This window comes from Mastomys coucha, unplaced genomic scaffold, assembly GCF_008632895.1.
Source record: "Mastomys coucha isolate ucsf_1 unplaced genomic scaffold, UCSF_Mcou_1 pScaffold20, whole genome shotgun sequence".
Classification (NCBI taxonomy): domain Eukaryota; kingdom Metazoa; phylum Chordata; class Mammalia; order Rodentia; family Muridae; genus Mastomys; species Mastomys coucha.
Genome location: NW_022196903.1, coordinates 23,761,337 through 23,776,172, shown reverse-complemented (window position 1 = coordinate 23,776,172; position 14,836 = coordinate 23,761,337). Strand labels below are relative to the sequence as shown.

At 45.8% G+C, this 14,836-nt stretch overlaps 1 protein-coding gene across 1 annotated transcript in view; it reads right to left on the bottom strand.

Moving 5' to 3' along the window:
• Positions 1-14,836, bottom strand: part of Snd1 (staphylococcal nuclease and tudor domain containing 1) — a 404,121-nt gene that overhangs the window by 61,752 nt on the left and 327,533 nt on the right. The gene's annotated exons all lie outside the window — the stretch shown is intronic.

The window sequence follows — 14,836 nt, the reverse complement described above, 5'->3', positions numbered from 1 at the left end:
CAGCAGAACCTGATGGTCAGGCAGTACTAGCTCAACCAAAGGACCCTAGGAGGCTTGGATTTAAGAGGGCCTCAGTCATGTAGTTTGGCTGCAAATTCCCACAGGCAGTGTTGCTTTATAGTCTGATATGTTTTTGGAGGAGGTGGGGGTCTGGCTCTTGAGGTTCACAGAGCAATGACTCCCAGGGAGGTTCCATGCACGAGGATCTCGTGTTTCTTCAGCACATATTTATACTAATGCAGGGAATGAGAACTGAGTGGGTGTAATCTATCTGGCACTGAGAAGGGAAAGAGGCAGGCAGCACTTTGCAGCAGTTGGCTAAGAAATGGCCAATTTTGAATCTTCCTAGGTATACAGATCATTTCTGGCTATCAGTACCTATGGCAGCACATACACTCTGGTAGGCACTTAAACGCAGGCAACAATGGCTGGTTCTCTCTGTCCTTCTTTTACTATCTATTCCTAATAAAGAAAGAAAACTGCAGCAGAGCAAAGGGTGGGACTTGGCCCAGGATCAGATGAAAATCCAAGAAATGACTGTGTTTCCTTAGTGCCACGGACACAACTCAGCCTGTTGGGAACAGCTTCCTGGGTAGACATCCTGAGGCAAGTGGGGATGAAGTTGCTGCCTCAGCACCACAAGGTGGGGCGCTGATTTCTGATTTCCTAACACCCCCTTCTTTTTTGACAGCTGCCTGGGAAGTCAGAAATTATGCAGTAACTGCAATGACAAAGGGTCTTGGCCTAAACAAAGGTCTAAGGACAGAGGAAGAGAGATGGGAAAAATCCTAAGGAGGAATGCCTTTGTCCTAGGGATGAATAGATTCTGCTCTTGGAACCTGAAGTTATGAGGGTGGGGAAAGAAGGGGGACCCTAGGCAAAAGTGTCCTTGGCATTTCAGGGGCAGCTCTTTCCCCAGTAGCTTACCCTCTGGTCTGGCACTGTCATGCAGTTAAGAGGTAGCTCGTTTTTGCCATGTAGCTGGGGTACATCCTCCCTTAAGCAGGAGCTTGGGACATTTTTTCAGAAGAGCACCGAAGTGAGGCTCTAAGGCTGCGTTAATGACTCATTCTCAAGCCTGGCCAAGCTGTAAGGCTGGTTACCTGGGAATGGAACGTGGGTTGGTAGCTCTTCAGGGGTAGTTATAGCAACACATTAGAGGAAAGACTGCAGCTGAGTATATGGGATTACAGAATTTTCATTATAGAATTCTTAAGGTCATGAAAATTATTTAGCCTAATTTTAAAAAATACTTCTGGTCAAGGAAACTGAGCACTACACAAATGGAAGGAGATATCCAAGGTCACACTGACAATGGAAGAGGTTAGACTAGAACCAGGGTCTCTTGACTTCCTAGCCAAATGTGTTTTTTCCTTTCCTAATGTGCAACTAAAACAGGACTTCCTACTTCTGTGTTCTCTTCTTCCACAAAGAAGTACTCACTTTCCGTCCCATCCAGCTCAGCTACCCTGTAAGGTCTGACCACAGCTCTGACAACAGGAGCTCCGTATATGCATAAGGGGTTAGATCCTCAGGAGTGCAAACACAGTTCCGGATTCTTAGGCCCAATGGCAGACAGAAACTGCAGAACCCCACAGAGGGTGATAGCTACAGAAGAGAGGTGAAAGTAGGCATGATGGTGTTTCCAGTGAGAAGGATGACTTGGCTTCCTTCCAACTACAGGCTGGAAAGCTTTGCAAAGTAGATGACTGAAAAGGTCTTAAAGTTCCTATTAAAGACATAATCTCCACAGGGAGTGGTGTCTGTCATTTGACCCAATAATGATGAGACTGGGATGGGAGAACAGGAGCATAGTTCCTCTCCTCTCCTCTCCTCTCCTCTACATACCTACCTAGTCTTGTCTCTTTTAAAATGTTCACATCTGTCTACTTAGTGGGGGCATGGAGTACATGTGGCTTTCAGAGGACAATTTGTGGGAGCCGGTTCTTCCCTTCCTCATGTGTGGTGAGGCTTGAACTTGGGTCATTAGGCTTAGTAATGAGTGTCCTTACCTGATGAACCATTTAGTTCTTTAATGCCACACTGTGGTTACTATTTCTATAATCTACTCCAGACTTCTTAGCACTCTTTGGTGTAATGCTGCATCCTATTATCAATGAAGGTAGACAGGCTAGTCCCTAAGGCTTAGAGACATTAGCTTTATCGTGGCTATTTAACATGTATTGAGGCCACTAACCTGCTGGGCAGAGCAACATGCAGAGTCCCTCCTGCAAGACAATTCCTATTGTGGGCAGGCAAGAGGGCCAGAGGCAATAGCCTCTGGCTTCTTTCACCGGCTGATGACTAGGGACTGGACTCCAAGCGGGCCCACCATTTCAGTGCACCAAGGCAGTAAGAAATTAGAGAAGAGAAAGAAGAGAGGACATTTATATCTAAACATGTGTTTGATTTGTCTCCTTTGCTGGCACTCAGCACACCCTTGCCACTGCCTAATACAGGCACTGTCCATGCCATTTCTAAACCCTGCCTCAGCTAAACGGCAAGGCAGCTTTTGGCTCAAAGTGACTCTTTGGTTTCTATCCACTTAGAAAGTACCCTTTCCTCTGCAGGGGGAAGAATCATTTGGGTACTGGACTGTTTCCATCTTTGCTGTAAATTAAAATAAGCAAATTACATCTTGAGCGTGTTTAAGGAATTAAAAAAATAGGCCAGCGTTGTTCCCTCCACCCTGTATATGCATGGGGGTGGGGTTGAGGAGAAGAAGAGCAGGGGTGGGGGGGACAAACGTGAAAAATGCTTGCAAACAGACTCTGGATCTGGAGCCAGTCTCCTGGGTTGAATTCCAGCTCCATCACTTCCTAGTTTTGTGACTTAGCAAACATTTAGTGTCTTCATCTGTAAATGAAGACAATATTAATTCACATGTGCTTCATGACTTCATAAGCTGCTATAAACATTGAGATTTTGTATATTTATCTCACACTTACTGTGGTGGCTGATACTGTATAGTAGGTACTTTATAGCTGGCAGTTATTTGATGATTTAAGTATGCAAACCAAAGGACAGTGCCCATTTATTACCTCTACTCTTGAATCCTGTGTCTCCTTACTTTCATTATCCCAGAGAGAAAGAATGGTTATCTGTGAGTTGGAGACAATGCTACCTACAAGCTCAAACATGGAGGAAAAGATGGTTGTATTTTGTTTTGTGTTCTGTACCTACCTAACTCTGCAGCTGGCCCACAACACTATCTTAGTCTAGGAATGATTACTTTTTTGTAAAGGCGCTTTTGCTAACAGTGATATAAAAACTGAGGAAGAACAGGACATTGCTACCTAGGAAGTCTTGGTCTTTAACAAGATGCCATGCTTCCTAGACTCTTCACATATCTGTTGTTTTCCATCAGGGGCAACAGAACCAAAATTTCCCAGGTCAGTGATAAAATGCTTCCTTATTTTAAAGCCTAACCAGGCCTGGAGATAGGAAGGAGGAAGCACCAAGATGGAGAAGCACAGAGAGAGCTACTGGGCCCTAGAAGAAAGAGAGTGAGCACCATGATTTTAGCAAGTAGAGAAAAATGAAGCTACGTGGAAGACACACAGGCAAGGAGGGGCCTGCGGTGCAGTTAAGAAGATTTTTTTTTCTTTTTTTCTTTTTTTAATTTAATTTAGTAAGCAAGGTGCTGATTGGACCAGGCAAAGAACTGTTAGCGTGACACTGATGGTATGGGGCAGAGGAGATGAAAAGCAGGAGATTGGCTTTCCAAGGGAGGCTAAAAACCAATGCTTGTTGCTTTCCTAATGAGAGTCTAGAATTAGTCTTTAAGGGTGATCATAGGTTTTATCCACTGGTACATGCCAACTTTTTTGCTGCTGGGACTTGGGCCAAACCACACCTTTTCACAAGAGTCCTGATTCTTCTCCTGCAGGCTGTCCGCTGTTGGGGAAAGCAAGGCAGTCTTCAGATGGTATTTTATCCTGGACTCTGATGGCTTTCTTGGGTCTGCTAGGAGCCCATTCCCCTCATTTCTATTAGGGTATAGTCACCAAGGAAGCAGTAGAGGCCACAGTTCAGTATTTACCCACAAGGGAAGGTATTATAGAAATTATGATGACTGAGTTCAGTGCATATGAATACTTGTAGTGAGTCAGAGAGTAGGCCTAGGCCTGTGGGGAAATGTTGGAGAAGCTGTCTTGTCAAAGCAAGTTAGCATTTGAGAAGGGAGCACCATCTCCAAGAATTTGGAACATCTATCTGGGAAGCACTGAGAGGCCACTCTTGCACCGGGTGTGAGGACTGCCGGAGCACAGTAAGACTCAGCCTTTCAAGCTCACCCAGTTATAGTACTAGAGCACTTACTATGGTCACATTATTAAATAGTAACAACAGTCCAATCTATTTGTTTCTTTAGTATTCGCCTGCCTTTTTATATGCCCACTAATAAAGACACCCTTATTACATCAGGTTTTCTTTCATAATCTCCATGATAGGGCTTAAGAAATCCGGAATGGTCCTCCCATGCAAGAATGATGGTTTTCTTTTCTCTGATATTTACATCTTATTGTCTCTCTGCAGCAACTTCTTAATCTCTTATACTTCCTTTAAGGCCTCAACTCTGGTTCTCCCAGTCTCTGAGCTGGTGATATTTTAGTCATTAGGTAAGTCACCTACCTGCTAAGTGAGTCAGCAAGCAGAGGGAGACAGGCTTTCTCACAGTTCCTTGGGCAAGGCTTGTTTTTTTTTTGGCCTTAGGCTACTTCTTCCCAGTCTTCAAGGTCTAGATTTCTTCCTTTATCTACCCACTTGTCTGGGTTCATTAATACCATTCAGACAGTTGCTCCAACTTGGGGACCCACTTCCTATAGGTAAACTGAATGAGTTACATAGACTTTGCTACATAGGCAGTTCTATCCAGGAACCAAGTGTCAGCCTTTGGTCCTGACTGGAGGAATGCTCAGTGCATCCCTTGTAAGAGCTCAGATACAGAGCTGAGGCCTCAGACAGTAGCAGCCTATTCCTGCAGCCTGGCAGCTACAGTGGTTACAAATGATAATCTATTACCATTCCAAGAAGACTTAATTTCTGGACTTAAAGGAAGTCGGATAATACTTTATCCTATTAGTGTCTGCCTGTGTGCACTGACAATGGTTTCCTTCTGACATGACAGCATATTCTTCCAATTCATCTCTTTAAGGATGGGGAGAGGGAAGTCTGGAGTATGAAAGGAAGGAGGAAAAGAAAAACACAAGGGGGAGACTGCTAGAGGGACCAGGGAAAGGAAGACTACTTTTGCCCCTATTAAAAACAAGGTACGCAGTGCACGCCACAGTTACCTCAAAACATATCTACATCTGGTGTATGCATATCAGTTTGGCTCTGAAGCTACAGAGACATATGACTATAACAAGACCAAAGTGTTGGCCCATTCAGGTTTTTCTTTTTTAAGTCCACTATGTCAGCATAGAGCTTTTCCTTGCCTCAATCCCTTTCTCCTCCTTGTGCAAGCATATATCAACTCTGGGTGATGTCATCTTCACATCATGGGGGTTTTATCAAGGCTAGCTAACCTTGGGGTGACAATGGAAATTAAGACAGCATGGGCTTATGTTTTTTAATGTCAAAGATGCAAACATAGTTAAGAGTACGCTCCAAATTTACTAGAGAGTTTTGTTGAGCTACCCCAATTTATTTATGAAGATGACGACGAATGAAACCCAACGGGATGTGATTTGCTATTATCATGAAGACCGGATTTCTGGTCAGTCCAGCAGGGTCACCATAATGTCCAACTCCATGGGGTGCCATGTATGGAATGGCAAGGTAACTGGTGACCCTTGGAGCTTGCAATTCTGTGCAGTCTCCAATAGTTCCTTTGCAGGGGGCAAAGGAAGGACTGTCCCACCAGCTCTCTGAGTTATGCTTAATGAGCCCAATGGTATCCACTCCAGAGTTCATCCAGTTAAGAGGTGAGAAACCAGGCAACTTTCCTTTCTTACAGTGTTAAGTGTTCCAGGGCATGTGGGTTTAGTGGCAGTACAAAACAAACAATGAAAGGGACCTTGCTGCATAAGTGTTCTTCCCCTTCTCTCTAAATTGGTGGAGGGCAGCAGGACAACACCTGCCTCTGGACAGGGAAGGCTCGACTGGTCTTTTTGTTGTTGTTGTTGTGAGCTGAGCCATTTTTATAGCCTGGAAAGGCTAAACTGTATTAGAGTTTGCTCAAGGTCGTGAAGGCTGCTGGAGAAGAACAGTCTGTAGTCCTGACTGTAGTCCTGTATGTCCCTGGCCTGTCCTAGTGCTGTATAGCAACGAGAATGAGGTCCTCAGAGGCAATGCTTGTACTGACTTGGGGACATACTCTAAACCATGGGGGCAATAATCCTCTCTTGGGAAACAGAGTAGCCCTAGCTATAATTCTATCACATATTTAATCACAATGTGCCTCCTTTGTTGTGGTTTCTTATGGAGTCCCAGTAGAAACGTTCTAAAACAATAGACACTTGCAGCAAAGGCTCTATCTTGACCAAGTTAATTTAGCAGATATTTTCCGTCTTGGATAGGGTGGAGTTGCTTCTTTTTTCAGCTTCAAAGCTGAGTAGAGAGGGGAGGTGGGGAGTGCAGAGAAATAAAGAGGAGGGCGGGGGCTTCAAGCAAATGAGTTTCCATCTATTAAGGAGTGGTAATTTCTGCTAGTTCCCCTAGAGACTGGTCCCCTTCAATAATGGCCTGACTCTAATGATTCCCACTCTTAAGCTACAGCCTGTGTTATGCTGGTGTTGGACAAACTGTGCCAGAAAATTCCCTTTCTCTCGGAGGAGCTGCTATCATTATGCAGGAGAGATTAGCCAGCAAGGAGGATGTGTTCTTGGTACTGAGCTAGGAAGACAAGCAAAGAGAATGCTCTTCTCTAGAAGGCTTGATACAGTTGACTAGGAACCCCCCATGACCCTCTTGTCCCACTCAAAAGTGGAGATGAGAAGATGGTGATAGGCAAAAAGGATTCCCTAGGATAGTGCACCTGGGGAGTGGCCCGTGAAAAGACAAGCTGATGAATCTCATGTGAGGAAAGCTTGGCTTATTGGCTAGGAGGGAAAGGCAAGTCTTTGGGGTGTGGTGCAAGCGTAGGTTCAATGGGTAACAGCTGGTGAACACACGAGTTATAAAATGGGCATAAGTTTTTTGGGAGGAAGGGAAATAATTTTTAGGTCTCTCTACCAGTCATTTCTAGGGCAGACACACATGGATGTGTGTGGTCTAAGAACTCTGGAGTCAAGATCACAGCTGTCACTGAGGCTGGAGAGACAGTTAGTGAAGGTATGTGAGCTCATCTCTGTTTTAACACACTGGATTCTGGTTAGAGCTAATGTGGCTCTAGCTGTTGTGGAAACCACTGCCAGTCGGTCTTGACGAGGGGAGTAGGGAGTCCCCTTATTTTGTCCCTACTGGCTTTCCTGTGATAGAGAAGTATGCTTCCAGAGGCTGCTTTGCCAGATGTGTCAGCAGGCAGCCTGTCCAGAGAGCCTGCAGTGCAGACAGATGCCCTGGGCCGTATTCAGGATGGCAAGACCCTTTATGGTACTGCGGCTCAGCTCTGGGGCAGTGCCAGAGCGGCAGGGTAATTTTCCTCAGCCAGATCCATTCCCCCCAAACCTCTTCAAATATGTGGGCCACAGAGGGAGGCAAATATAATTAAATTACTGTCATGGACTGCCCATCCTAGGCAAGGGCTAAAAACCGGTTCATGCTGACATGCAAACCCATCTGTGTACTGAAAGCATGTGTGTCTTCGTGCTGAGCTGTCGGCAGCTGGAAGGGGCTGGCAGTGCCTAGGGCTGGACAGTTATCTGGCCCTCTTTGCTGCATTAAGGCAGAGTCAACAATCCAACCTGGGCCCCATACAGCTCCACTGACCTTTTCCTTTTCATTTTAGATGACTGAGTGGCACCCCGCCCCTTTCTGCATCAATTCATTTATCCTCAGACACCTCTGTTGTTGGCACTCAGGACTTTCCCGTAAGGCTGTGTCCTGCACTGTGCTGGGAGAAAAGCATAAAGCTGCTGGGAGATACAATTCACGAATGCACCGGCAGGTTTGTTTGACTTGGCAGGAGATACAGGGGTCTCCCGGGCAACTCACAGAGTGCTACTTCAGCAGTTCCCTACTGGCAATGGCTTGCTGGATAGAGAAATCTTGTCAGGTGCCAGAGTATAGCACAAAGTTCCTCTCTCCTTTCCATGCACAAGTGCCACTGTGGTATAGGACCTGAGCATTGAAGTCAAGGAAGGCTGGGCTAAATGCTAAATCCCATGACCCTCTTGTCCCACTCAAAAGTGGAGATGAGAAGATGGTGATAGGCAAAAAGGATTCCCTAGGATAGTGCACCTGGGGAGATGGCTCGTGAAAAGACAAGCTGATGAATCTCATGTGAGGAAAGCACTGGCTCATTGGCTAGGAGGTAAAGGCAAATGAGTGATGTCTTAGGTGGGCCTGCCAACCCTATAAGGTTACTTTATCTCCCTCATGGAAGTTCAGGCCTCACTGCTCCAGTCTGTATACTCCATAAGTATATAAATGCTGCTACTGGAGCTAGAAGAGGACTTCCCTCTGCTGGTGGGAGGCAGCCTGTGATAGAATCTATGGACTGGTGAAAGCAGACAAAGGGCAGCACAGTAGCTTTGCCACTGCAGCCAAACCAAGAGTCAGTGGTAGAATATTTTCTCAACTTTCCCCCAGAGGAAACAGAGGAGTCCTAAGTCTGAGACTGTGGGATACAACACTTGGAGCCTGAGAGGTGGTCCTGTACTCGGCCATTAGGAAAGCTTCCTGGGAGACTAGTTGTCTTCACATCTTCTCATATCCAGGGCATCCTGGCATCAGGCAGATACCTAGATGGCTATAGTATAGTGCAGGTGGCTGTAGAGCCCTTGTCGGTCCCTTTCAAGGCAGGCTTATGGAATCGGTGGCAAGGGAGGGAAGAACCTCCCTATCCTGAAACGGAAGCCTCTAAGATGGCAAGCAAAGGAGGCAGTGACTCTCCAGGAGGCTTGCTGTCCTGACATTGCACTGAGCATTTCAGGGCTATTCTCTGAGACATAATAGGGGTGGGGGTGGAGGTAGATGGGTGGGTAGAGATGGTATATCTGACACATGTATTGCTGGCTAACAGTTTGGCTGTGAATCTGATGGTTCCTTTAAGGAACGATGATAAATACTGTCTATTCAGATCCTTGGGATCTACCCCAACAACCTGGACTATGTCTGTAGGTTGCCTGCAGTTCAGCATTTCTATACAACTAGACTTAATGGATTAAGAAGAGCCAGTAGATTATGTTTCCCGTGGTTAAGAGGTTAAATGCCCATTGTAGCAGGAAGAGAAAGTGACATCTAATTCTAGATGATGAGATCCAAGCAGCCACAAAGAACAGAACTGACCACACCGTTGAGATCTACTATGTGGCTTTATAGAAATAAGATTCCTGGGTGTTCTACTATGACAAAGAGTACTTCCTCTGTACCAAATGAGATAAAAGATGCCAGATTGCAGCCCTTGGCTTCAGGTAACTGTTGCACTGTAGCAGAGCAAGGCCTGTTAACCCTACACCACTAGCACAACCTCCTTCCACTTAGACGGACACTGCAGAGTGGACATAGGCACATGCCTCTTCAGGCCTTTATTTCAGTAAGGATGTTATTGGGCAAAATATTTTACCATTACCAGTGACGGAAGCTATGTTTACCCGACAGCAAACACACCACGTGCTGTACAGAGTGGAAAATATTTTCCTTGATGTTTCTCTACAGGAGAGTTTTGCTTGAGGGTTCTGTTCTTCCTTACCTCAGCAGCCTGGGACTAGAGGAGTTCTCTCATGCAGAGCAGCTGCCATGGCCTCCCTCCCTGCAGTAGGCTGGTTGCAGAGATGACTGTGAAGTGTCACTCAGGCAGAGTCTGATAGATTAGGCTCTGCCTCCTATGTAGTTTACAGTCCTGCTGCTCAGCAGTGAGCTATCCTGGGAAAAGGTTGAGGGCTGTCCTGAGGTTGCTGCTACATTTCTTCCTCTATGAAAGGTCAGCCACAACCCTCCTCATGCTTGTTATAGTGGCTTACTTTCTGTTAGAGGGGGATAAGGTACACAGGATCTAATTGATTACAATAGTGTGCAACTACTACCTTTAACACATTAAATATCCTGAGAAAATGAGCAGTGTTTTGAAAAGTTGCCAAAGTCTGTAATGACTGGAAAAGGAAGAAGAGGAGGTAGGAGGAGGATGAGGAGGAGGAAGAGGAGAAGGAAGAGGAGGAGGAGAGGAAAAAGAAGAAGAAGAGGTAGGAGGAGGAAGAGGAAGAGGAGAAGGAGAAGGAGGAGGAAGAAGAAGAAGATCAATCAGTTCCTGATACTTACCTTTCTCTGGATTCTCTTGCAGCTCATACTAATGCTAAGGAAGCAGAGTGGGTGTGGGTAAGGTGACCTGCAAGTCTAGATTAGTGCTCACACCAGCTGGAAAGCATTTCTTACACAGTATGAACTTGAGCCTTGCCCTGTCCTTGTCCCTTGCGTTCAGTTCATTTTGTCTTTAAAATCACACAGGAAGCTTAATGTGCTAGAACATGAACTAACCATGTGTTGTCTCCATTTTGGCCCAGGCTGACCTGTAGGCAAGTCTGTTTCGGGCTGCCACTTCATCTCAGGAAAACAGGGCAGGAGAGGGGATAGGAGTGGCAGACGTCTCTGGGTATGGCTGGGGCCATCTGCACTACTGTGAATCAAGGTTGGCTCAGACAGAAGGCGCGAGGGAGGAGGTGCAGCTGCTGATGGCTCAGACAGCTTGGACCTGTCCAGGCAAACAAGCCGCTCAAGTGCAAGAACAGCCAGCCAAGTAGGCAGAGCACAGATACGGACTTAAAGCTTGAAATCTGACAAGATACAGAAAGGGGGTAGGAAGCTGTGCGGTATTTCAACAGTGCCTGGCCTTCCCTGTCTCTCACTGCTGCGCCAGGGTCCTCTGCTACCGAAGAGTGGGATGTGAGGCTTAGGAACTAGGGCTTGGAGGCAGATAAGCATTCTTTGAGCTAGAATTTAAAACTGTCATTCCAGGAACTATAGAGTCATCTCTGGATGATTCTTTCTCATCAGTATCTCTGAAAACAAAATTCAGCTCTTGTCTATAGCTACATCTATCTCCTCTATGCTTCTGTGTTCAAGGTTAAGCAGTGGGCATTGGGTATGCTGGTTTCTACCTGCCACACTGCTAATGACACCATACGAGGACCCATCTCAGAACCACCTAAGGAGGGAAGACAAGGGTGCTCTGTTCTCTTGTGTGTAGGGAGCCCACATAGGCTGTTTAGGGAATGAGGCGCTATTTTGGTTCCTTCTACTGAAGACTCTTGAGGCAATGCTTCCCTCTCTTAGGTGCACATTAGCTGTACTGCGGGAATCATTAGGTACTAGTGTTTAGGTATTTTTCTCTTGGAACTGCTCCTCAGTTTTCTCCACTTTCCTTTAGTCTACCTTTGCTACACATTAAAACTAAACTAGCATTTTAAACTTTAGGTCACATTGCAAGCTTAGAGCTGGCAAAAAGGACTTCATTATTATTAAATCATCCAGGAGATTAGAAAGCTCTGCTCTACATTCGAGAAGGCAAGGAGAAGACTGGTCAGACTGATAGCCACTGGTTACAGAGGCATGAGCTACTGCTCAGAGCCTTCCTTCAGGTTCAGCAGGAGTCACTTCTAAGAGAGCTAGCCAGGTATCAATGACTGTCCTAGGAAACAAAGGAGGCACCATCTACAAATGTAGCATCTTCTTCTGAGGCCAAGTCAAGGGAGGAAAGATAGCTAGGCCCAAGAAAAACAAATGAGAGGAACTGACATAGACTAACCTTTATTCCAAACCAAGGAAGAGAACCAAATCGCTTCCTTCTCTGTAACGGTTACACAGGAACTTTCCTAGTCAGCCAACAGGTTCCTTTCCTGGTGAACACAGGGCAACTCCAGATTGCCCTATGGTTTAGGTTCACAGGCCCAAGTAAAAGGTGGACCAGTTTTTAAGTGAGGCTTCTGGCTCAAGGCAACTGCACTCTTGGCCTTAGCCCTTCCTTGGTATCCATTAATTTGCTTTTCTGTTGCTATGGTAAAACACCATGACCCAAAAGAAACTAGGGGAGGAAAGAGTTCATTTGCTTACACTTCCAAATCACAGTGCATCCTTGAGAAAGCTAGGGCAGGAGCAGAAGGCAGGGACTTGGAGCTAAGAACTGAAGTAGAGACCATGGAAGAATGCTGCTTACTGAAACGTTCCCTACTATGTGCTCAGCAAGCTTTCTTATATAGCCCAGGACCACCTGCCCATGGATTGCACTGCTCACAGTAGACTGGGCCTTTCCACATCAATCTGTAATTAAGAAAACATCCCACAGATGTATCTATAAGACAATCTGATGTAGCAATTCCTCAACTGAGATTCCTTCTTTCCAGATATGTTTAGGTTTGTGTCGAGTTGACAAGAACTAACCAGCACACCTGGCCTATTTATTTATTTGCATGCTTTTGTGAACCCCGTTGTGTGACCAGGGCAGGTCAAGTGCAAGAGAAAAATAAAGACTTGATCCTGCCCTTGAGGTTATTCAGCACATCTGAGATGGCTAGGGTGGGAGGGATGACAGCAGGGGTCGGGGGTATACATGGCAGGAATGTGTGCTTAGAGCAAGCCAGAAACGGGAGAAATCTCAGCTTCCATCTGCTCAAAGAGTTTTATGGAGAAACGCAGTGTAAGGTATATAATAGGCTTGCAGAGTACCCATTGTAGTGTAGTTAGGGAGAGGACAGGAGGAAATTTACCCAGTTCGGACTGTGAACACAGACAATATGAGTATATTGTTAGGGCCAAGACTGTCTTTCAAACCTGTAGGGAGCCAGAGATGTCCCAGTCCTTTGGCACAGGCACAGGGTGGGTAGATGACCTCAACACTTCTCAGGCAGGCATCTGCTAAAAGGACTGCCCTGGGAGTTGGAGGCCTGGCAGCAATGCTCTCAGTAAATACTCTGGTAAAACTGTATTTATTCTAGTCTGATAAGTGACCTAGACCGCCCGTAGTCTTACCCCCTCCATAGGGCCCTATAGCAACACACAGATTAGCTTAATGTTTAAGTGTAAGTCACAGAGCCCCCTGAATAAAGATTAGCCAACAGCTTGCTTTTGAATGAAGAAGTGCTTAGCTGGGGTCCTAATCAAGGCCATGGTGCAAATGTAGGATAGAAGCTCCAGTCTTTGTCCAGAACTCCATTTAATTTGGCTGCACAAGCTGCTATTGGTCTCACCTACTAAGCAGCCAGAACAAAATAGCACTTGGGAATTAGGACAATGTTGAGGACACGCACGCACGCACGCACGCGCGCGCGAGCAGGGGAAGAGAATGTGGATGGACTTCCGGGAATGGAGGTTGGGTACAAATTTCAGGACACACCAGTAGTAGCCAGACACCAGTGTGTAAAGCGCTTCAAGGAAATGAGGACTTTCTTCTACCACGATAACAGAATAGCCGCAACCATCATTTATTCCTCTGGTGTGGCCAGAGAAGCTCTCAGGATGGAGTGCAGCATTGGCAAGGGGTAAGGCGGGTCAGCTCCAAGCACAGCAGCTCTCCTAAAGAGTTGTAGGGAACGCACAGAGTGTCTACTTGGCTACTCCTCAATTCAAATCTAGAGGCAGAACTAGGTTGTTCTTTGTGTCTGTCCATCCTGTCCCCAGGTGTGCACTGTTTATGAGCTGGAGAGATCAAGTTTATGCTGATAGAAATCCAAAGTCATGAACAAGGGCTATGCTGATGAGCTAGGGTGAGGTAGTCTGAATTTAATCTCCAAATAAGCCAGTAGTTCTTAACCTTAGGTGCATATAGGAATTCCTTAGGGATGGGGTTGGGGGGAAGGTGTTAAAAATCTTAAAAATATTTTAATTATACAGAAACTTCTGTGAAAACAAAAATCTGGACTTCTGAAAGTAGAATACTAATGAGTACTCCATAAGCCATCATAGAGATCCAATAAAGTCTTCATCGTTCTCTCTCCCCGCTTTCTTTGCTTCAGCATTTTAAAGTCTATCCTAGCCATGGTGCCACTTCAGCTTTACATACTTCAGTATGCATCTCTAAAAATACTCGGTCATTTCCTTACATAACCACAATGCTATTATCACACCTACCAAAATTAACAAAGCTTTCCCTGGGTATCAGCTAATGCACCTGGGGAACTTGGGAAAAAAAAGCCTCAAACCAAAAAACCTGGTGGTTGATGAAGATAGAGTCTCTGGAGGTCCAGGCATTAGTAGCTTCTCTGTGCCTCCCTGACCCATGTGTGTTGCCAGGGTGATGAATGACTGCCATGGTCATACAGGATCCTGCCATGGGGTCTGAAGCAAGTGCTGTTATTATCCTCTAGTCCTTTATCAGTAAACCAACCCAAAACCTCATACAAATAAACACAGATGCCAAAACCAAACCAAACTAAAAGACAAGAAAAGCATGACAAAGTCACACATAGGGTAAAGACAAGGAAAATAAAAGCAAAAAACAAAACAAAAACCAAATGACAGCAAAACTCCAACCCCATGTCCCCACCCCTAAGCCCCAGCAAAGCACAGAATGGAATCCCATGCAGCACAAGGGCGCCTTCTGCTCAGGAGTGGAAGGCCACTCACTTGCTGCATCAGATACATCAAAGGCCCGAGCAGCCTGAAAGGAGGGTGGCTCCCAGCTGCCCACGCTGCTTGCAGAGCCCTCAGAGTGGAGACACTAGGCCAGACTGCATTGTTTCTCCTCTCTTTGCTAGCATTTCTTGCCTCTCTGTGTGTGATATCTCTCTAATATTCTGACTAA